General features: G+C 43.1%; 1 long non-coding RNA gene and 1 pseudogene across 2 annotated transcripts; both read right to left on the reverse strand.

Annotated features, from left to right (window-relative positions):
• Positions 1 to 912: 912 nt before the first annotated feature.
• LOC308484552 lies at positions 913 to 18,565 on the reverse strand. The gene is made up of 5 exons (XR_013989971.1): positions 18,057 to 18,565; positions 16,703 to 16,849; positions 14,703 to 14,816; positions 11,693 to 11,896; positions 913 to 1,337 (listed from the first exon to the last, which is right to left on the reverse strand). It is a non-coding gene; the product is annotated as an uncharacterized lncRNA (long non-coding RNA).
• LOC308484484 (protein NKG7-like) lies at positions 1,330 to 9,292 on the reverse strand (annotated as a pseudogene). The gene is made up of 4 exons (XR_013991453.1): positions 9,086 to 9,292; positions 4,482 to 4,609; positions 1,869 to 1,994; positions 1,330 to 1,541 (listed from the first exon to the last, which is right to left on the reverse strand). The product of XR_013991453.1 is annotated as a protein NKG7-like (transcript).
• Positions 18,566 to 21,702: the final 3,137 nt, after the last annotated feature.

Here is a 21,702-nt window from a genome sequence, read left to right on the forward strand (position 1 = left end):
CAGGGGATGGGGAGTGCAGAGGGTGCAGGAAAGCGGCTGATTTGTTTGGAGCCCCCTCAATACTGGGAGGGCCTCACCCCCTGCCCTCAAATATTGAAGGGCCTTCAGCCCTCTATAGTTGGCGCCCCTGACTACAGCACGGCCTCGGGGGAGAGATCATGGGAGCTATAAATCAGAACTCTGCCTAAATGTATTTATTATTATGGTCTGTTGTTGTTGTTGTTGTTGTTGTTGTTGTTGTTGTTGTTATTGTTGAAAAAATACATCCAATATTCATATGCAGTCGTACCTTGGAAGTCAAATGAAATCCGTTCCGGAAGTAAGTTAGACTTCCAAAACGTTTGAAAACCAAAGCGTGGCGTCTGATTGGCTGCAGGAAATTCTTGAAACTACTCTGAATGGAATTCAGTGGGGTACAACCCAGACTTTGTGTGAATGGGGAGGAGTGCCGGGAAATGCATTGACAAGTGAGAAATGAGTGAATTATTACTGGGAACACATATAAACACTTGACAAACAAATCAGGGCCAAGGCAGGATGAATGCTTGTTGTAATATGACTCCCCAAGAAATATCAGAATAGATGCTGAATGATCTAACCTCCACATAAGTTTTCTACAAGTATATTGGGAGGAATAAATAGGCTGTGTGTGGGAACTTTCTGTTAAAGATAAAGTCACATCCAAGACGACTGATTCAAATACCAGAAGAACTGCTTTTCTCCCAAAACTTGCATGGGGGAGAGAAAGAGCCACATAGCAAGGGATGGAGAAGAGAGAGGTTCCATTGCTTCCTATGACTTTGCAGGGAAGTCTTCTGGGAGCAAAATTAGACCTCTTGATTCTAAATCCAAACCCACACTTCTACCCTTAAAACCAGGCTGTCTTTTAGGCTTCAGAATCTGTGTCCTTTTATATATGGAATCTTATTTCTTTATTGTAGATTGATATGTTCTTGTAAAATTTTAATTTAAAAGACCAAATAAATAAATTTATAAAATAATAATAATAATAATGTTCATCATCATTCTTAACTGGTAATAGCAGCATACATTAAGCTAATACAATACTTTAATCATCCTTCCCCCACCAATTGGAGAAGTCCTCTTCTACAGCATTCAGTAAATAACTTCCAGTTTCTTAAACACCTTGCCGGACTTATAACAATGCCAGTTTTGTCATTAAAGTTGCTATACATCCTCAATTTCCCGGACATAGCAGGTATCCGGTTCATATCGGAAGTATAGATCTTGGCGAATTTCATTGAAGATGAAACCCTTAGAGATTTTGCAAAGGAAGCTCAACAACTTTGGGCAAAACTAAAAAAAACCTCAACAACCTTGACAAAAGCTCAACAACCTTTGTGTCCGGATGTTCACTTTTTCAAATATGGCAGCCCTACATTATATTCAATTCCCCCCAGCTCCAACTCGCCCCAGTGCAGGCTGGGTCTGTGTGCCCCAGGTGTCATCTGAAGTGGAAGCACAGCCTTTTCTTCATGCTCCTGTTGACACAGCCCTATCCAAGGCGAAAGCCAGCCCACCTGTCAGGAGAGAAAAGGGGCTGGTTAGGGCAACAGGGGGAGCAGAATCAAACTCCATCCAAGATATCTGGACTGCTGTCGTCCCTTCTTCATCAGTGACATCACAAACTTGCCGTTCTAAAGGGCTAAAATATATTCTCTTCTACAGAACTACAAGGTGCATTTTGAATCTTCTACAGGGAACACACACCTGCTTTCATCTGTGTTCAAATGGACACACTGTAGAGCAGCCCCAGACTTAAATAATGCAGCTGACAATGCTACGTGAAGGCAAACTTTTAAATAAAGATGTGCATTTTCAGCATTTCCGATTTGACACATACTCACCAGTAATAAGGAAGAGAGGAAAGGAGGCCCAACCCAAGCCAAAAGACCATCCGTAAGACCATTCAGAACTACTCTGTGGTGTCAAACACCCTGTGAAGGTGGCCATGGCAATCAGGACGCAACCAGCTAGGAAGAAAATACACATCAGGTTATCAAGTTACTTGTAAATTAAATCCTTGATGCTGAGCTGGAAGCTGCAGTTAGTGCAAAATGGAGAGGATCAACTACTCACTGGGGTGGAATATGACCAACATATATACTACGGCTGAAAGAAATGCACTGACTGCCAATCAAACCCTGTGCAAGGTTCAAAATTAGTACAAAGCCCTATATTGCTATGGACCAGTGTGACTAAAACATCATCTCACCCCCTACATCCCAAGCTGACTACTGTGCTCTGCAAGAGATGGCATCCTGCAGGTCCCAGGCTATGAGGAGGTCCACTCCACATGATGTCAAAATCGGGTCTTTGATGTAGTGGCACCTACACTTTGGCACTCCCTCTCATTATATATCAGACAGGCACCTCCATTATTGTCTCTCTGGTACATGCTAAAGATGTTCCGCATTCGACAAACCTGCTAAAGTCTTTATCCCAGCTAGTATCTGTCCTGGATTTGAATTGATTGTGCATTATGTGATGCTGTTCTAAACAGTTTTTCATATTTATGGTTGTTATTTTGCACATTGTTTTCATATTATATTGTTTAACTTTTTAATATACGTATCAGTTACAAATACCGTATTTTTTGCTCTATAAGACTCACTTTTTTCCTCCTAAAAAGTAAGGGGAAATGTGTGTGCGTCTTATGGAGCGAATGCAGGCTGCGCAGCTATCCCAGAAGCCAGAACAGCAAGAGGGATTGCTGCAGCGATCCCTCTTGCTGTTCTGGCTTCTGAGATTCAGAATATTTTTTCTCTTGTTTTCCTCCTCCCAAAACTAGGTGCGTCTTGTGGTCTGGTGCGTCTTATAGAGCAAAAAATATGGTAATAAAAAAGTAAGTTTGTCATCACTCTGTAGTTCACTTGAACACAGATAGGTAGCGATGTAAAATATGGTGGTGAATGGGTGGCCCAGGTGAGATGTAGAGGGATAATGTTATGGCTTGGTCTCTCCCACAAACGTGAGACGACTCTGGCTGTTAATTCTTTCAGATTTATTGCTAAAACTAGGACAGAGCTCCTCTACTCATCGTCCTCCCCAGGAGATGGAGTTGCCTGGACTGAGCTCCTCCTCCTTCCCCAACACAGTAGCCCTCACCTTCTTTTCTGGTATCTTTCACTTGTCGGCCACTTTTGTGATCCAATGAGATTTGGGAGAGAATACTTCCTGCATTCCAAGGCCTGACTCACTATTTGAGCTGTCACGCAGCAGCCTTTCACTCTGGCCCTGTCCTTCTTCTCCCCTATGTTCAGAGCTCAAATTACAGCTGCGCTCCCCCTCCTCTCTGCCTTCCGCTTTTAACTGTTCTCTCTCTATGCCTGCCTCTGCTTCTCTTGTCAGCACCGGGGCTTCACTGACAGATAGCCAGTACAAGTAGTAGTCACTGCCCTGCTCTGCTGGCTCCTCTGCCTGCCAACTTAGTGGTTCATGCTCTGAGGATCCAGAGGCACAGATCTGCCAGCACTGCTACTGGCTACCTCCCAGTGTTGCTCCTCCTGCCAGGCAAATTCTTCATCCTGCTTGGTTGTGGCAGCATGAGGTGAAAGGGGGAAGGTTTTAGAAGCAAGCTATACTCAAGGACCACGTCTCCTGGTATGCCCCACGGAGGACCTTAAGGTCCACAAATAACAATACTTTGCAGGTCCCGAGCCACAAGGAAGTTAGATTGGTCTCAACTAGGGCCAGGGCCTTTTCAGTACTGGCCCTGACTTGGTGGAACGCTCTGTCACAAGAGACCAGGGCCCTGTGGGATTTGACATCTTTCCGCAGGGCCTGCAAGACAGAGCTGTTCCGCCTGGCTTTTGGTTTGGACTCAGTCTGACCCTTATGTTTCCCTTCCCTTGTGGTTTTGATTTATGGGTTACTACTAAAATGAGGCTGCATTTTAAATTGTATTCTAACCTATCTTTTAACCCATATTTTAATTAACTGTTTCTTTTTCTTTTTCTATTACGTTTTATTGTAATTTTATTGGTGTTAGCCGCCCTGAGCCCGGTTCTGGCTGGGCATAAATAAACATTTGTTGTTGTTATTATTATTAAGAAGGGGAATGTGGTTTTCATTCAGTGGAAGCCACTGCTCCCCACAGTGTGGCTTTTGAAGGCACCCCACATGGCTGCTTTCTAACTCCAGCATAGCAAGTGGAAAGCAGCCTCCCCGGAAGGGCTATGAAGGCCCTTTGCACCCCCCCCCTCATCTTTTGTAACTCTGAAACTGGAGGTGAAGAGGGGGAAGGGCATTTTTCACCCTTATTCATATCCATCAATTTCTGTGGGTCTATTCTGAGTATAACTTAGTTCTGCCAATAGTGTTTTGTGACATGAATATGTTTCATTTGAGCTCGTCTTGTTGGCACGGAATCTGTTTAAACACAGTCTACAGCTCTGATTTCTGGGGTTTCAGGGGCTTGGGCTTAGTGTGGACATAGATGCTCAGAACCCCCATGATACCGGCAATGAGGCTGGCTATAGCTGAGCTCTTAGTTGGAAGGGAAAGAAAGTGCAACAAAGACCAATGCAAGAGATGGCTCCAGCGATCATCCCGAAGAACAAGAAGGCTCGGGTAGCATGGTACGAATCTTTCAGGAAGGAAGGAAGAGAAAGAAAAAAGGTTAAATGCATCTGTGGGATTTGGCAATAGCCTGCAGATGTCCCATGTAATATTTCCCCCCATGGATGGATCAATCAGTTTTTATCTGACACATATCAGTTTTGCATGCACTCTGTCCTGTTTCAGAATTAATCTGTATACAGTGGTACCTCTGGATACGAACGGGATCCATTCCGGAGCCCCGTTCACATCCTGAAGTAAACGTAAGACGTGTCTGCACATGCACGGGTCGCATTCTACCCCATATTTCTAGATTCCTTTTTATTTCCTTCCAAATCTTTTCATAATTATCCTTAAAGATACAGTGGTACCTCTGGTTACAAACACCTCGGTTACAAACACTTTGGGTTACAGACTCCGCTAACCTGGAAGTAGTACCTCGGGTTAAGAACTTTACCTCAGGATGAGAACTGAAATTGCGCGGCAGCAGCCCAGCGGTAGCAGGAGGCCCCATTAGCTAAAGTGGTACCTCAGGTTAAGAATGGTTTCAGGTTAAGAACGGACCTCCAGAATGAATTAAGTTTGTAACCAGAGGTACCACAGTATTTATATTCTTGGTTGTGAGCCAAATTCCTAAATATTTAACCTTTTTATGAATCTCTTTTTCTATACTCTGATAAATACTTTGTTATCCTTTTCTGATAGGTTTTTTACTAACAGCTTTGTCTTATTTTTATTTAATTTGAAGCCTGCCACCTGCCCAAATTCCTGCATTTTTTCTAGGACTTTCGGAACAGAATTCTTGGGGTCTTCCACTGTAATTACAAGGTCATAAGCATATGCTTTCAATTTATATGTCTTTTTCGCTACCATAATTCATCTGATATTTTCATCTGCCCTGATAGTTCTCGTCAGGACTTCTAGGACCAAAATGAATAATAACGGTGTTAAAGGATATCCCTGTCTTGTTCCCTTCTGTATCTTACATTCATCTGTTATCACCTGATTTACAATTAATTTTGCTTTTTGATCCGAATATATTGCTTGAATCCCTCTCCCAAAATTTTCTCCAAAGCCCAGTTCTTCAAGAATGTTTTTCATGAATTCCCAAGAGACAAGAGTCAAAGGCTTTTTCAGCATCTATAAACATCAATGCTGCTGTTTTTCATTTCTTGTTCCCAGGTATTCTATTATATCTAGAATATTTCTTATATTATCCTTCATTTGTCTCCCTGGAAGAAAACCTGCCTGATCATGATGTGTGTATTCTTTCAAAATTATTTTCATCCTGTTAGCCAATATGTTGGCAAACAGTTTATAATCATTGTTTAATAACGAAATTGGTTTATAACACTGGGAAACAAGAATTTTGTTCTAACCTAATTTCGACGTGCTGATTTCATATCTGAAGATGGTTTTGTTCTGTAAGCTCTATTTTTTTGCAATTCATCTTTTTCACTTTTCACCATAATCTTTGTTTTTCACAGTGTTTTTCAATATTTTATTAAACACATAGCCAAAGTAGTACAATATGAGTATAAATGTAAGTGACTTACATAGCATTGAACATGACATGAATATCTATGTACAGTTGGAGGTATACAAAAAAAATGTATTCCCTTGGGATACACAGTATACTGGGGAACAATTTTTTTTCTTCTGCATGAGATTTTTCAACTGTTTTTATATGTTCTTTCAATGCTGATTTCAAATCTGAAATTGATTTTCGTGTACGTGCTATAGTTATCTTTCAATTTCTGACTTTTGCCGATATGTCATATTTACACTGGGGATAAGTGGACACTGACACATTGATCTACCCTAAACCACATGGTAATTATTGTTTTGCAAACTCAATTTTTTTTTATAGTTTTGTAACATAAATATTTTTCAGTAAACATATTTTTCAGATTGGACCATGGCTTCTTCAAGTAGACAAAAATGTGTATAGCATGTATTCCTGAGTATCCTTAGAAGCTTATCATTTTGAAGGAAATAAAAATAGATATAAAAACTAAGAAAAGTAATGAAGTACTTGGGAATAAATATAACAAGAAATTTAGAAAATTTAGAACAAGAGAACCTTAACAAATTAAAGAAGGAAATTAAGGAAAAGCTGGAGGAATATAAGAAAATTAAGCTTTCATGGTTTGGAAGACTAGTGATAATTAAAATGAAAATTTTTCTAGAGTAATTTTTTTATTTAGAATGTTACCAATTAAGATAACGGAGACAGGGATAAAGTGTTGGCAAAGTATGATTAATAAATTTTGTAATGGGGATAAAAAACCTAGAATTAATAAAAGAAGATGGTATAATTAAGATATATCATAGATTGTATAACAGAACAAGGAGAGAGAGAGTGGTTAGAGAGTGGTATACAGGAAATGAGGAAGAAGTTAGTGAATATATTTTTTATCAAACCAAATAGACAATGGTGGCAGCATATTGAAAATCCCTTATTAAGAAATATCATTGAGATATGGGCGAAATATAAAGGAAAATTGATACTAGCAAATTCCCCACTAACCCCGGTGATGATGACAGAAGACTTCCCAGTAAATTGAAAAAAGTAAATTGAAAAAAAAGCCAAAGAGAAGAAAATACTTAAAATAAAGGACTGAGTGGAGAAAATGTGAAGCAAAGAAAAAATAAGAGAAGCTCTAAAAGGAACTAAAATAACTTGGTTTAACTGTTACACGAAAGCTCATACCAAGAACTAACTTAGTTGGTCTTTAAGGTGCTACTGGAAGGAATTTTTTTATTTTGACTATGGCAGACCAACACGGCTACCTATCTGTAACTGGAACCATGGAAGGCACCACATTGAGCCGCATGAAATGGAAGTCCATCTGGTATCTGAAGAAGTGTGCATGCACACGAAAGCTCATACCAAGAACTAACTTAGTTGGTCTTTAAGGTGCTACTGGAAGGAATTTTTTTATTTCAAAAGTCCAGAGGTAGCATTATTATCAATTTACGATGGGGTGGAAGGTTCACAGGCTATAAAGGACTTGCTCACTAATTTATTGACTGCTACACGAATTATGATAGCTAGGAAGTGGAAGGGGCAAGCAGAAAATAAAATGGAAGAATGGTATAAAGAGGTGTGGGATATAGCTATTAACAATAAATTAACATGTGCCATTAGGGACGTGGGTGGCGCTGTGGGTTAAACCACAAAGCCTAGGATTTGCTGATCAGAAGGTCAGGGGTTCGAATCCCCGCGATGGGGTGAGCTCCTGTTGCTCAGTCCCAGCTGCTGCCAACCTAGCAGTTTGAAATCATGTCAAAGTGCAAGTAGATAAATAGGTACCATTCCGGCGGGAAGGTAAACGGCGTTTCCATGCGCTGCTCTGGTTCGCCAGAAGCGGCTTAGTCATGCTGACCACATGACCTGGAAGCTGTATGCCGGCTTCCTTGGCCAGTAAAGCGAGATGAGCGCCGCAACCCCAGAGTCGGCCACGACTGGACCTAATGGTCAGGTTTCCCTTTACCTTTACTAACATGTGCCATTAAAGTAAGAGGGGAAATATGCAGGAGAAATGATTTTGGGGAGAAATGGAGGGTGTTTGTGGAGTTTGTACTGTTGAAACAAAGGAGTCGGACCACCACAAGAGGTGCTGAAATTTCGGGAGGTTGGATAATTACAATGGAATGGTCTGGGTGGTGGAATGCACATGTTTATTCTTATTTAAAGAAGAAGGAGAAGAAGCTTATCATAGGTTTGCTAACTTGAAGACTAGTTGTGGTAGGGAAACATCTCTTCAGAGAAACTTGCCCAACGCCACCGATCTTCTCCTTCAACGCACAGCTTCGCAGAACTGAAGAAAAACACACGCAACTCACACCGAGTGACATTGGGGCACAGCAAACCTGCCAAGAGCACAGTGCAAATGGAGTGGGCACTCCAAAGCACTCCCAGGATCCTTTGCAACATGCAAGGTTGTATATGGTAGGGGATCCTTGGCAGACAAAAATGGCTTCGATACAGCATATATTAAAAATTAAATGCAAGGGTTTTTTGTGGAAAGTGGGGACTCATCTGCACTGGTCAATTATAACGTTAAAAATGTGTTCTAAAAATGTGACATGAGAGGGCACCGTATATCAGTGATCTGTTGTCAATGGTAAATAGCATTGGGAGCTATATTTTTATAGAGTTTTTATAGCATTTTTCATATCTGTGTAGATCCAGCCTCAGTGGTATGAACTACTATCACCTTTTAATTTTTTTGCTGCCCACCCACAGCAGCCATTTTGTGCTGGCACCCAGGACACCTTTATCAAGATATGAGTCCCAGCACCTAATATTTTACCCCCCCACCTAAAAAAAAAAGGACAGGGTAAATGTGTTATCTCTAGTCACACTGGACCTTCAGGGGGTTGAAGGATCAACTGCCCCCCCACAGACTGCTGCATGCCTTAGAAAGGAAAATCAGTTCAATCTGCTTTAGAATTCCGTACCTTAAGTAGTCCAAGCACAAGACAGAGAAGATCTCACCTGGTTCTAGATCCATTGAATATGTAAAACAAATATAGCTCGAAGCAGAAGGACGACAAAATTTCCAGAGGCCACGGTTCAAATTGCCAATTAGCACCCAGTGGTCTGAGCCCAGGGCAATGAGAGTGAGAAGAAGGCTGATGAAAGCACTAACCACAGCACTGATCTGCAGTATATGCATTGTGAAAACGTTCAAATCTGTGACTGAGGCTAGATGGACCTTTGACCTGACCCAGAAGGGCAACAGTAGAGGAGGAGGAGCAGGAGGAGGAGCAATCAGGCAAGATCGAATCCAGAGAGTGGGCATGGGTCTCTAGTCTGGCCCTCTGTGACTGCCTAGTGACACCAACTCTGATTAACAAGTTGGTGACTCATTAACCTATATGATTTCTGCAAATGGGTCCCCTCCGCCTTTTGATGCTGCTTGCCTGCCATAGATCAATAACCAAAGAAATACATTTGTGAATCAAATGCTTCTCATGAGTTGTTGATGCACTTTTATAACTTTGCATGCAGATGAAAATATGTGAGCAGTGATAGGAGCTTTTGTCAGTTTCATATGCCTCACTCCCATAATCATTCACAAATATTTCAAGAAAAGAATTCTATGCCTGGTCTGGGGAGTTGCAGTGTCAAACACACACACACACACACACACACACACACACACACACACACACAGGATCTCCTTCCCTCTTTCCTTCTTCATTGCACACTCCTATTGCCTTAAACTACAATCGCCTAGCCTAACCTAGCCATGCCCCACTTTGTTGGCTGATGGAATCAAAACAGAAGGGCTCATGAAACTCTGAGAGTATTTGGATGTTGTTTTTATTTCATTTATTTTTAAAATCCTTCTGCACACAGCAGTCACTGAGAGAAAAAATAAGAATTTTTTACAAACTCTATTTATACAAAATATGTGTGGTGGCAATTTGTTTTTCCAAATTTAGAAAGCTTACTCAAGGTGCCTCCTGACTGTGTACCCTAAAATTGGGGTCGCACATAAATAATGTGGGTTAAAGCCATCTATTACCCTGGGACAACAAATCCATTTTTTTAAAAAAAGATAAAGGAATCAGGGTTATAGCCAATGCTAATCTACTAACATAGGCCCATTAATTTCGATGAATCTAATCGAATTCAGTGGGGTACAACCCAGACTTTGTGTGATTGGGGAGGAGTGCTGGGAAATGCATTGACAAGTGAGAAATGAGTGAATTATTACTGGGAACACATATAAACACTTGACAAACAAATCAGGGCGAAGGCAGGATGAATGCTTATTGTAATATGACTCCCCAAGAAAGATCAGGATGGATGCTGAATGATCTAACTTCCGCATAAGTTTTTTTTCCAAGAATATTGGGAGGATTAACTAGGCTATGTGTGGGAACCTTCTGTTAAAGAGAAAGTCACATCCAAGAACAACTGCTTTTCTCCCAAAACTTGCATGGGGGAGAGAAAGAGCCACATATCAAGGGATGGAGAAGAGACAGGTTCCATTACTTCCTATGACTTCCTTTGCAGGGTAGTCTGCTGGGAGCAAAATTAGACCTCTTGATTCTAAATCCAAACCCACGCTTCCACCCTTATAACCAGGCTGTCTTTTAGGCTTCAGAATCTGTGTGCTTATATTCTTGCTGCCAGAAGGTAAGCAAGACAAACAGAAGAATCACAAAAGTCATTTACTCATACAAACTATACGGAAGATAGAGAGATATCATTTAATTCATAGACCTTCCTTTCAGCTTGATGAATAGAAGATGCCTAGCTTACTCATTCCTTATCTTTAACCCAGCCACTGAAAGAATAATAATATTGTTCATCATTGTGGCAGATCAAGCTGATGGACTATGCCAAAATGGCAAAAACGACTGGAAGAATCAGAAATCAGGAAGACCAAAATTGTAATAAGGAATGGGGGAAAGGTATCTTAAAAACCATTGTAAACAGCTAAAAAAAATTAGTGGGATTGGAATAACAGTTGTAGTTTAATGGTGAATTTTGGACACAATGGAGATGTAAAAAGGTTTGGATTATTATAGAATATGCAAAAGGAAAGGACTAACAATAGGACCCACAAATGGGAGGAGGGAAGTCCAGGAAGTCCAGGAGATTCTGTGGAATATTATTTCTATATTGTATGTTGATACGTTATTGTAAAATTTTAATTTGAAAAAACCAAATAAATAAATTTACAAAATAATAATAATAATGTTCATCATGATTCTTAATGGGTAATAGCAGCATACATTAAGGTAATGTGATACTTTAATCATCCTTCCCCCACCAATTTGAGAAGTTCTGTTCTACAGCATTCAGTAAATAACTTCCAGTTTCTTCACCACCTTGCTGGACCTATAAAAATGTCAGTTTTGTCATTAAAGTAGGGTTGCCATACATCCAGAATTTTCCCAGACATGGCAGGTATTTGGGTCATTTAAGAAGTGTAGATTTTGGCGAATTTCATTAAAGATAGCTCAAAAACCCTTAGAGATTTTGCAAAGAAAGCTCAACAACTCTGGGCAAAACTAAAAAAATTATAATGAAGAAAAGCTCAACAAATTTGGCCAAAAAAAAAAAAAAAATCAAAACCTCAACCACCTTGACAAAAACTCAACAACTTTTGTGTCCTGATTTTCACTTTTTGAAATATGGCAGCCCTACATTATATTCAATTCCCCCCAGCTCCAACTCGCCCCAGTGCAGGCTGGGTCTGTGTGCCCCAGGTGTCATCTGAAGTGGAAGCACAGCCTTTTCTTCATGCTCCTGTTGACACAGCCCTATCCAAGGGGAAAGCCAGCCCACCTGTCAGGAGAGAAAAGGGGCTGATTAGCGCAACAGAGGAACAGAATAAAACACCACCCAAGATATCCGGGGCTCTGACCCCAGCGTTACCTCTCTTGCTCATCCTCCAAGACCTGCTGTTTTCATGGACCAAAATATATTCCCTTCCACAGAACCACACTGACTGCGCATTTTGAGACTTCTCCAAGGGACTAGTCATGGGCAGAACTGGAAGTGTCTAGGAGTGGATGGATAAGCCTATCTCACATCCGTGTCATTAATGCATAAACCAGTTCCAACCCATTTTCACATCACACTGTAAATTATATATTTTAAAATAAAACGTAACAAGAACTAGTGTGTATCCACAACATACATATATAAACACATATCTTAGGTCAACATATGCAATAATAAAATACATATTTTGATGTAGATGTGTCAATTTTTAAAGCAAGAGGCTTTTACTGATGTCCTCCATGGGCACATGGAATCCTAGAACTATTGAGGTAGTATTGGATTTGATTGTAGGAAGCAGCTATGCAGATACATGCCTTGTATGTGTGTGTGTAGATATAGATAGATAGAGATGATAGATAGATGATAGATGATAGATGATAGATGATAGATGATAGATGATAGATGATAGATGATAGATAGATAGATGATAGATAGATAGATGATAGATAGATAGATAGATAGATAGATAGATAGATAGATGCCATATATATCAATCCTGTGTGCCAACAGTTCTCAGGGTCCCAGCCAGATACGTTTTCAGAACCTTCTGAGAAGCTTCGGAAGCTTGGACATGAAAAACATGCGTGTTATACTGAGCTACAGCTTCTCCACCAATCTGCAACACTTAGGCAACATAACTGTATAGAACGTCAACATTCCATTACAGACACTTTGGGATCCCATGCATTACCTTGGCCTCAATTACTCTGGCTTCAGCTCTGCTAAGGGGCAGAAACTGCACCGGTTGTGTCCCCAAATTACCTTTGACTAGGGTTGGGTATTGGGGCTGTGACGCTGTTGGTTCTTCTGGACATCTCATTGGCATTACATAAAAGTCCGCTTACCCTTCAGTCGCACTGTGGGTAGGCAATGCCTCCTGGATCCCTCATCCGACAGGGGCCCTGGTGCTGGGGACTGCCTGGCTGGTGAGGGCAGCTTCAAGCTCACCTCGCCGGCTGGTGTTTCGGATTCAAGCCTGCCTGCAAATTGGCCAATGGCAGGCAGGCTTGGAGACAGGGCCTTCCCAGGGAGTGGGCTTGATGAGGCAGGTTGGCCCTAGTCCCAGCAACTAGTTTTTTGTTGGATCCCCCAGCCAGCCAGCCAGTTTTCATACTGTTTTCAGACCTAGCTGTGGCATTGGTGGTCACCATATTCGGTGCAGAAATTCGTCCATCAAGGAAATCAGCACCTGCCTGTTGGTTTTTTCCTACCTAATAGCAATTGTCACAACTTTGGCGGTCTAGGTATTGGATGTTCCTTAGTCTTGGCCGTGCAGGGGAGAGGTTGTAGTCTAGGCCTAAAAGGTAAAGGTACCCCTGCCCGTACGGGCCAGTCTTGCCAGACTCTAGGGTTGTGCGCTCATCTCACTCTATAGGCCGGGAGCCAGCGCTGTCCGCAGACACTTCCGGGTCACGTGGCCAGCATGACAAGCTGCATCTGGTGAGCAAGCGCAGCACACGGAACGCTGTTTACCTTCCCACTGGTAAGCGATCCCTATTTATCTACTTGCACCCGAAGGTGCTTTCGAACTGCTAGGTTGGCAGGCGCTGGGACCGAACGACGGGAGCGCACCCCGCCACGGGGATTCGAACCGCCAACCTTTCAATCGGCAAGTCCTAGGCGCTGAGGCTTTAACCCACAGGCCTACCCCTCCCCAAATGTAGGGTATCCCATTAAAGGGGTCCAGGAGGAGTTGCTTCTGGCTGTATGCCCAGGCGGGGGCTTGGACCTCAGCACTCCTCAAGGTGGTGACCCCCATGGGAGTCCCCCTATTTGACGTAAGTCATAGGAACCCCTGCTGCTGCGTTGACCCTTGGTGCCTCTTCCGGCAGGTGGGTTGGAAGTAAATGGTTGACTGATGCTTATGCCCAACCTCTTGCCTCTGATGTCAATAAAGTTGTGGTCTGGATTGATCCCATTCAAGCTGTGCCATGTCCTTCATAGTGTTATCCAGAGAGTTGGGGAGAATGCAATGCCTGGTCGTGCAAGTCAGGCATTATGGAGTCCTTCTGGCATAGTGGGAAAGAGAGGGTGCTGATTTGCAATAGGTCCTTTCATTGCTGTTAAGGGAGATGCATAATGAGGTCCTATGAGATAAGTGTTCTACCCCACGGAGATTGATTTTGAACCCCCTCAGATATGTACCTTATCCTTCATGCTATTTAACACCTACGTATATACTAACCCCATAGGTAGCACACAAAAAATCAATTTTCTTAATCCACAATCATTCGTGCTCATCCTCAACATGCTGCTTTCAATCTAAATTAATTCTAGATCCTGGCATCCCACCCACAAGAGTGGGTGTGGTGTCATAAAACCTTTCACCTAATTAGGGTATCCATATTTTTGCTTCCCTGCCCACACCTCAGGTAAAAGAAAAAGGAAGCGCTCTTGGTATATACCAACCCACAACGTCATTGGGCAGGTAAGGATGCGCACACACACACCTGCTTTCATCTGTGTTCAAATGGACACACTGTAGAGCAGCCCCAGACTTAAATAATGCAGCTGACAATGCTAGGCGAAGGCAAACTTTTTAATAAAGACGTGCTTTTTCAGCATTTCCCATTTGACACATACTCACCAGTAATAAGGAAGAGAGGAAAGGAGGCCCAGCCCAAGCCGAAAGACCATCCATAAAAGCCATTTCCTCCTGTCTGCCCTGTGTAAATGGCCATGGCAATCAGGACGCAACCAGCTAGGAAGAAAAAATACATCAGGATATCAAGTTACTTGTTAATTAAATCCTTGATGCTGAGCTGGAAGCTGCAGCTAGTGCAAAATGGAGAGGATCAACTACTCACTGGGGTGGAATATGACCAACATATATACTGCTGCTGAAAGAAATGCACTGGCTGCCAATCTGCCACTGTGCAACGTTCAAAATTAGTGTACAAAGCCCTATATAGCTATGAACCAGTGTGACTAAAACATCATCTCACCCCCTACATCCCAAGCTGACCACTGTGCGCTGCAAGAAATGGCATCCTGCAGGCCCCAGCCTATGAAGAGGTCCGCTCCACATGATGTCAAAAACGGGCCTTTAGTGTAGTGGCACCTAGACTTTGGAACTCCCTCTCATTATATATTGGCCAAGCACCTTCTCTGTTGTCTTTCTGGTGCATGCTAAAGATGCCCTGCTTTCAACGAATGTGCTAAAATCTCTATCCCAGCTGGTATCTGTTCCGAATCTGAGTTGATTGTGGATTATCAGCTTCCGTTCTGAACAGTTTTTTTATATTTATCGTTGCTATTTTTCAAATTGTTTTCAAATGCAATTGTTTGGCTGTTTTTATATATGTATCAGTTACATATAATGAAAAAGTAAAAGTGTCATCACCCTGCAGTTCACTTGAACACAGACAGGTGGCAATGTGAAATAAAGTGTGATGAGCAGTGGTGGATGGGTGGCTCAGGCGAGGGACTGCCACAACATGTTGCAGCCGTTTCTGAGCAGCAGCCCTGCTCTGCTGGCCACCTTTCTGCCTTACTCCTCCTGCCAGCCAAGCTGTTCATTCTACTGGCCAGTGGAGGCAAAGGTAGAAAAAGGAAGGTTTTAGGAGCATGCCTTGCTGAAGAAGGGGGACATAGTTTTTGTTGGATGAAATCCACTTCTTCTTACAGTGCTGCTTTTGAAGCTGCTCTATACAGCTCTTTTTCATCTTCAACACTGCAGTTGGAAAAGAGCCACTTCTGGGGAGGCTTTGAAGATCCTTTGTGACCCTCTTCTTCTCCTTTGCACCATAATATTGGAAGTGCAAATAAGAAGGGGGAGGAGGATCATGAAGGGTTTTATGAACTGGCTCTTCTCCTTTGCAACTCTGACATTGGTGGAAATGGAAGCGGAGAGAAGTATTTAGGGAGATCACTAAGCCCTTTTCCAGCAAAGATAAAGGGCCCCTGACAGTTAAGTCTAGTCACGGACGACTCTGGGGTTGCGGTGCTCATCTTGGCGAGCCGGCGTTTGTCCGCAGACAGTTTTTCCGGGTCATGTGGCTAGCAGAACTAAGCCACTTCTGGCGCAACAGAACACCGAAACCAGAGCAGTGCAGGGAAACGTTGTTTACCTTCCTGCCGCAGCGGTACCTATTTATCTACTTGCACTTTTTGGCGTGCTTTTGAACTGCTAGGTTGACAGGAGCTGTGACCGAGCAACGGGAGTTCACCACGGGGGTTCAAACCATCGACCTTCTGATCGGCAAGCCCAAGAGGCTCGGTGATTTAGACCACAGCCCTTTTCTAGACTCCTGCTTCAACTTCTGGTGTTGCTGGTGTTGCAGAAAGAAGCATCAGAAGTTCACCCTCCTGAGAGGCCTACAGCAGATCCATACTTTCCACTCCACCACCCTCTAAATACCTGGGATGGAGAGTAAGGGTTTGAATTCTACCTTTCATCATGTCAATACATTTCAGTGGGTCTACTCTGAATATGACTTAGTTGGAGTCCACCAATAGGATTCCGTGTGGACTTTTCCTTTCAGCTCAAGTTTTCTTGGCGTAGGATCTGTGGGATTTGTTCAGGCACAGTCTGCAGCTTTGAGTTTGGGGGCTTGAGGGGACAGATGCATATGACCCCAACGATACCTGCAACAAGGCTGGCTATGGCTGAGGTCCTGGCCCGGGAGAGGAAGCCAAACTGGAAGTCAAAAAATGTTCCACAGAGAATAATGCAAGAGACGGCTCCAGCGATCATCCCGAAGAACATGAACACTCGGATGGCATGGATGGAACCTTGAAGGAACGAAGCGAAAGGAAGAAGGGGGTTAAATGCCCATAACAGCCAGGAAAACCAACGGTAGGCAGTGCCAGAGGCCATGTCAGGCAGAGCCAACCCCTGGCAGGTGGGGGTTGGCAGTGCCACATTTGCCCTAATGGATCAGGCTCTAATAATAATAATAATAATAATAATAATAATAAATAATTTATTTATACCCCGCCCATCTGACTGAGTTTCCCCAGCCACTCTGGGCGGCTTCCAATTGAATATTAAAAACAATACAGCATTAAATATTAAAAACTTCCCTAAACAGGGCTGCCTTCAGATGTCTTTTAAAGATAAGATAGCTTCTTATTTCCTTCACATCTGAAGGGAGGGCGTTCCACAGGGCGGGTGCCACTACCGAGAAGGCCCTCTGTCTGGTTCCCTGTAACCTCACTTCTCGCAATGAAGGAACCGCCAGAAGGCCCTCGGCACTGGATCTCAGTGTCCGGGCTGAACAATGGGGGTGGAGATGCTCCTTCAGGTATACAGGACCGAGGCCATTTAGGGCTTTAAAGGTCAGCACCAGCACTTTGAATTGTGCTTGGAAACATACTGGGAGCCAATGCAGATCTCTCAGGACCGGTGTTATGTGGTCCCGGTGGCCACTCCCAGTCACCAGTCTAGCTGCCGCATTCTGGATTAATTGCAGTTTCCAGGTCACCTTCAAAGGTAGCCCCACGTGGAGTGCATTGCAATAGTCCAAGCGGGAGATAACTAGAGCATGCACCACTCTGGCAAGACAGTGATTGGGCAGGTATGGTCTCAGCCTGCGTACCAGGTGGAGCTGGTGGACAGCCGCCCTGGACACAGAATTGACCTGCGCCTCCATGGACAGCTGTGAGTCCAAAATGAGTCCCAGGCTGTGCACCTGGTCCTTCAGGGACACAGTTACCCCATTCAGGACCAGGGAGTCCCCCACACCCACCTGCCCCCTGTCCCCCAAAAACAGTACTTCTGTCTTGTCAGGATTCAACTTCAATCCATTAGCCGCCATCCATCCTCCAACCGCCTCCAGGCACTCACACAGGACCTTCACTGCCTTCACTGGTTCTGATTTAAAAGAGAGGTAGAGCTGGGTGTCATCTGCATACTGATGAACACCCAGCCCAAACCCCCTATTACTCAGCACCATGATTATTTTATTTATTTAGGAATATCCCTACCCCACCTACTAACCAAAGTTCTTGAGGCAGGTTACAATAAGTCCAAAACACTATTTTAAAAAGGCAGCAGAGCAATCATCAAAACAACACAGAGCCTCCCCTAACCCCTGTTCTCCAGTGTTCCAAGAAATGCCAGCCTGCAGCTGCATCGTCAGTATGGCCTCACTGGGTGGCTGCTGTTGTCTCTCACAGCCCCAGCCCTCCTGGCAGATGCAGGAGTTGCTGGTTCACGTACTTGACATTTCAAGCACTGCAGTAGTTCATTTGACGGACCCATGTGCATCCCTTCTGTGCAAGGAAGGAATTTTTGACATGAAGGAGCAGTGCAGTGTCTTTTGGCTGAATCCCAGGCAACCCCTTGGGCAGCATTCGCCACAGATCTCATACTCTAAGTCAGGGAAGGAAAACACTTCCTGGCAGAGAAACAGCTGTGTTCCAAAGGAGATGTGGGAACTCACATCCTCACGCCCTCGCCAGCTCCTTGTTTACACTCCAAACATGGCCAGAAGCTCATTGCGACTACGCCAAGTCTACCCATAACCCTCCCCATTTCAGTGAAGGCGTCCTGTCATTGGTGATGCTTAGGCCTGACATTGCAGTGCTGGTGCACTTGCAGGTGGCAGCTACCGCAAGCAGGAAGCTACAAAAGAAGAAGCACTTTCTGTTTTGCCTCAAGTGCCGAAACCTCTCAGTCCGGCCCTACATAAATTATACCATAGTAAAGGCAGCAGTGGGACTCACTGCTGCAGATTACTGTCACCTATTTCTTTGCTTCCCACAGCAGCCATTTTGTGGTGGCTTCCAGGGCATATTTATCAAAATATGATATGATTCCCAGTGCCTAAGACAGAATAAATATGTTATCCCTAGTCACACCAGACTTTCAGGGAGTTGAAGTATGATCAAGTGCCCCACATACTGCTGCATGCTTTAGAAATGAAGATCAGTTCAATCAGCTTTGGAATACCGCACCTTAAGAGAAGATATTACCTGCCACAGCCATCCCAATATGTATGCATTTAGCCATACACACATTCCAGAGGCCACTGTGCAGATTGCCAATTTGCTGCCAGTAGTCTGAGCCCAGGGCGATAAGGAGGAAGAGAAGGCTGATGAAAGCACAAATCACAGCGCTGATCTGCAGTATATGCATTGTGAGAATGGTCAGATGTGAGACTGAGGAGCACAATAGGGATGATGAACCTGGGGAAAGGAGACATCCACATTATTCCACATCAGTTGCAGTTTGTGTTCAGGTGCACTTTAAAGATGCGCATATGCTCAAAGGCCTGCAACAGAATGTACTGTCCTGGACAGAAGAGGTTTTCAGGCTGCGCAGACTATGACAGGCATTTAGAATTTATGTTCTGGGTTCTGAGGGCAGTTTGCAAAACCTGGGACCTCCTTCTCCATCCTGTTCTCATAAAGGGTATATATTATACATCATGTGTATTGCTTAGTGCAATAAACTTTATGTATAATATGTAAAGTACACGTCATTCTTGCCCGCTTTCCAGAAACAGCTACGAGCTGCCCAAGGGAGGAGGCAGGCAGCGGCAGACACAGAGAGGCAACGGGGTGCTCCCTCACAACTGCTGCCATTGCTCGGGACAAGCGCCAGCTCATTCTCGTTCCTGAGCTTGGTGGTGGCAGCACTGGCAGGGGAAATAGGGACATTGTGGGATCAAATCAGTAGCCAGGCAAGGCAAGAAGCCGTGAATTAAATATAAATTATTAGCAGATATAAAGGAAAGAGGGGACTTCGCCTTGCCAGATCTGAAACTCTATTATGAAGCCTCATGTTTATGTTGACTAAAAGAATGGATGACATTGAAAAATACAGATATATTGGACATAGAAGGATGGGACAACAGATATGGATGGCATGTTGGATGGCACGGATATCTAGGTTATGATAAAACAAAAGTACATAGGGGTTTTTTAAACCATATAATTCAAAACTCTCTATTTACAATATGGGTCAGAGATAAAGACTTTGTAAATATAAAGACACCTTGGTGGCTTTCACCGATGGAGGTCTTTTCTGTAAAGAGAAAAAATATGGATCCAAATTGGGCAACATATAGAGAAATTCTAAAAGAAGAACAAAGCTAATTAAAACTGAAAAAAATTAAAGCAATTAGACATTATTGTACGGATTGGTTACAATATCATCCATTAAATGATGTGTTTAAATTAGATAAGAAAATTGGATTTGAAAAAGAGATATCAAAATTAGAAAAGGAATTATTACAGAATAAAAAGAAAATATTATCAAAACATATAGATTATTGCTGGATTGGGAGGTAGAGGATGGGGAGATCAAAGAAGTGATGATGAAATGGGCAAAAGATTTTGGATATCCTATCTAGATGGAGGATTGGGAAAAATTGTGGCAAAAAGACTTAAAATTAATGGCCTGCTATACAATAAAGGAAAATTTCATGAAAATGCTGTATAGGTGGTACATGACCCCCAGAAAATTGGCTAAAATATATAAATCAAAATCAAATGTTTGCTGGATGTGTAATCAGGAAGGAACAATGTACCACATGTGGTGGGGTTGGGATAAAATATTTTGGAATACTGTCTATGATGAAGTTTAAAAAATGTTTAGACAAACATTTGGGAAAACAAACAAACCCTGAAGCCTTTCTCCTAGGCATTATGTGAATCAATATCCCAAAGGATAAGAAAAATGTGTTCTTGTATGCTACAACCGCAGCAAAATGTTAATTGCAAAGAATTGGAAAGGGGAGACTACACCAACAAATATAATAGCAAAATAAACTGTGTGAATATTTGGAATTGGCAAAAATTAAAGCGGCAATAGGGTATCAACCCTACCAAAAACTTTAAAAGGAATAGGAATGTGTAAATGGCTATTTGGGAAAATATTGTTCCCAACACAACACAATTTCAGCACTGAAACTATATTAGCATTTCAGCTTTCTCCAAGGTCTGGGGGTAGGGGGAATCCAAAATTCTCATCTTTAATCTGGTTTCCATCCTGCCAAGTTCCTATCCAGGAACTGTGCTGGTAATGCAGAATTTCAAAGTCTGGGGCAGAATTCACTTGAACCAGATTCATTCTCAGGATGACCAAACTGTCAATCCTACTCAGGGATTTTTGCACCTTATGCTGGTGTCGCCATGGTTTTTTTTGCTTGAATAAGTTTTAGGTCTCCTTCCAGATCAAGAAAAAGCATTTAGTAGATCACTGAAACAAGGGATCAAGGAAAAAGAAAAGAAAGTCTAAATGAAGTACCTAAATGAAATAATGTACTGCTTAACCACTTTGTGCTGCTACCGCCAGGGGCGAACGAAGGCTAACCGACACGCAGGGCGGGGCAAACCACCGGCTGCGCACGCATTGCGCCACTACATACAACGCATGTGTGGCATTGCTATGTAGGGCACATGTGTGGCGCCACTATGTACAGCACATATGTGCGACACCGTGCATGCGTTGTTGTAGCGGTTTGCTGCCGGCGCCACTCGAACACCACATGGGTGGTGGCGGGATCCTCTGCTTGCGCCTGCAGCTGTGAACGGAGGATCCTCCACATTTGGCGCGATGGTTGCTCACACTGCTGAGCCCAGCGGAGGCAGGCCGAGCACCCCACCGGGTACCTTCTTGTCACCCTCCCCCCAGACAT

Source organism: Podarcis pityusensis (assembly GCF_964106645.2).
Source record: "Podarcis pityusensis genome assembly, chromosome: 8".
Taxonomy (NCBI): Eukaryota; Metazoa; Chordata; class Lepidosauria; order Squamata; family Lacertidae; genus Podarcis; species Podarcis pityusensis.